The sequence below is a fragment of the Styela clava genome, unplaced genomic scaffold (assembly GCF_964204865.1).
Source record: "Styela clava unplaced genomic scaffold, kaStyClav1.hap1.2 HAP1_SCAFFOLD_187, whole genome shotgun sequence".
In the NCBI taxonomy this organism is placed as follows: domain Eukaryota; kingdom Metazoa; phylum Chordata; class Ascidiacea; order Stolidobranchia; family Styelidae; genus Styela; species Styela clava.
The window spans coordinates 17,501-20,000 of record NW_027556462.1 but is presented as its reverse complement, the minus strand read 5'-3'; the positions used below and the strand labels follow the sequence as shown (position 1 = coordinate 20,000).

The 2,500-nt window shown below is 53.3% G+C and overlaps 1 non-coding gene across 1 annotated transcript in view; it reads left to right on the top strand.

Annotated features, from left to right (window-relative positions):
• Positions 1 to 1,166: 1,166 nt before the first annotated feature.
• LOC144418513 (small subunit ribosomal RNA) overlaps positions 1,167 to 2,500 on the top strand; it is a 1,810-nt gene continuing 476 nt past the window's right edge. The window contains exon 1 of the ribosomal RNA XR_013473503.1: positions 1,167 to 2,500. This exon is cut by the window's right edge and continues 476 nt beyond it. This is a non-coding gene — a ribosomal RNA (small subunit ribosomal RNA).

The window sequence follows — 2,500 nt, the reverse complement described above, 5'->3', positions numbered from 1 at the left end:
GTCGAAAGAAGCCGAGCCAAAAAAAGTTAAAGTACAAACGTGCAAGCATACTAACCTAACCCTAGGTAAGGCATGTCAGAGCGAAAGACAGTAAACTCGAATGAGCCAAGAAAGAGCGGTGCGGGGCCGGTCGGAGCGCACCCTTTTCTCGGTGGCTGGCGGGCGAGAGAGTGCTGCGTCGCCGGCATCGGCGTCGAAAGAAGCCGAGCCGAAAAAAGTTAAAGTACAAACGTGCAAGCATACTAACCTAACCCTAGGTAAGACATGTCAGAGCGAAAGACAGTAATTTCGAATGAGCCAAGAAAGAGCGGTGCGGGGCCGGTCGGAGCGCACCCTTTTCTCGGTGGCTGGCGGGCGAGAGAGTGCTGCGTCGCCGGCATCGGCGTCGAAAGAAGCCGAGCCGAAAAAAGTTTAAGTACAAACGTGCAAGCATACTAACCTAACCCTAGGTAAGGCATGTCAGAGCGAAAGACAGTAATTTCGAATGAGCCAAGAAAGAGCGGTGCGGGGCCGGTCGGAGCGCACCCTTTTCTCGGTGGCTGGCGGGCGAGAGAGTGCTGCGTCGCCGGCATCGGCGTCGAAAGAAGCCGAGCCAAAAAAAGTTAAAGTACAAACGTGCAAGCATACTAACCTAACCCTAGGTAAGGCATGTCAGAGCGAAAGACAGTAATTTCGAATGAGCCAAGAAAGAGCGGTGCGGGGCCGGTCGGAGCGCACCCTTTTCTCGGTGGCTGGCGGGCGAGAGAGTGCTGCGTCGCCGGCATCGGCGTCGAAAGAAGCCGAGCCAAAAAAAGTTAAAGTACAAACGCGATGCTAATGAGCGAGCCGTTGTCTCGACTAATATGTAGGGGGCGTTCGATCGAGCGTCTGGCTTGAGCGCTTGTCGGCCTAGCAGAACGGTCGCATTGTTATGCCCGGGTTTTAGGCACCGCTGCAGGCGGCCGGCAGAGCTCTTGTTTGTGCGAAACTGAATGGATCGAGCCCGAGAGAGGGCGAGCAAAGAAAAAACGCAAATCGCTCCGCCTGGCACTGCCGGCGAGAGCGTGGACGTCGCGGCCAGCGACTGTCGAAGCTGAGTACGGCCGCAGGCGATCGCCTCGGTCTTAAACGAATGCGACGAGCACGCGCCGGGCGGCCCAGCAAGGGCCGAGCGCAGCTGTCGCAGCTATCTGGTTGATCCTGCCAGTAGTGATATGCTTGTCTCAAAGATTAAGCCATGCAGGTGCAAGTACGAGTTCTCGTAAAGCGAAACTGCGAATGGCTCATTAAATCAGTCTTGGTTTATTTGGTCTCGTAAGCGAAGTGGATAACTGTGGTAATTCTAGAGCTAATACATGCATTAAGCGCCGACTTCGGGAGGCGCGCTTTTATCAGATCAAAACCGACCGGGTTCGTCCTGTGACGTTTGATGACTCTGGATAACCACGCGGATCGTACGGTCTCTGCACCGACGACGTATCATTCAAGTGTCTGCCCTATCAACTGTCGAAGGTACGCTACGTGCCTACCTTTGTGATAACGGGTAACGGGGAATCAGGGTTCGATTCCGGAGAGGGAGCCTGAGAAACGGCTACCACATCCAAGGAAGGCAGCAGGCGCGCAAATTACCCATTCCCGACACGGGGAGGTAGTGACGAAAAATAACAATACAGGACTCTAACGAGGCCCTGTAATTGGAATGAGTACATCCTAAAACTCTTAACGAGTATCCATTGGAGGGCAAGTCTGGTGCCAGCAGCCGCGGTAATTCCAGCTCCAACAGTGTATGCTAAAGTTGTTGCGGTTGAAAAGCTCGTAGTTGGATTTTGGGCGAGCGCCGCCGGTCCGTCGCAAGGCGTGTCACTGGTTGCGTTCGCCTCACCTTCGGTTCTCCGTCGGTGCTCTTGACTGAGTGTCGGCGGTGGCCGATAAGTTTACTTTGAAAAAATTAGAGTGTTCAAAGCAGGCTGTTCGCCTGCATAGTGTTGCATGGAATAATGGAATAGGACCTCGGTTCTATTTTGTTGGTTTTCGGAGCACGAGGTAATGATTAAGAGGGACAGACGGGGGCGTCCGTACTCTGCCGTTAGAGGTGAAATTCTTGGATCGGCGGAAGACGAACTACTGCGAAAGCATTCGCCAAGAATGTTTTCTTTAATCAAGAGCGAAAGTCAGAGGTTCGAAGACGATCAGATACCGTCCTAGTTCTGACTATAAACGATGCCAACTAGCGATCGGGAGGCGTTACCATGACGACCTTTCCGGCAGCTTCCGGGAAACCAAAGTCTTTGGGTTCCGGGGGAAGTATGGTTGCAAAGCTGAAACTTAAAGGAATTGACGGAAGGGCACCACCAGGAGTGGAGCCTGCGGCTTAATTTGACTCAACACGGGGAAACTCACCCGGCCCGGACACAGGTAGGATTGACAGATTGAGAGCTCTTTCTTGATTCTGTGGGTGGTGGTGCATGGCCGTTCTTAGTTGGTGGAGCGATTTGTCTGGTTAATTCCGATAACGAACGAG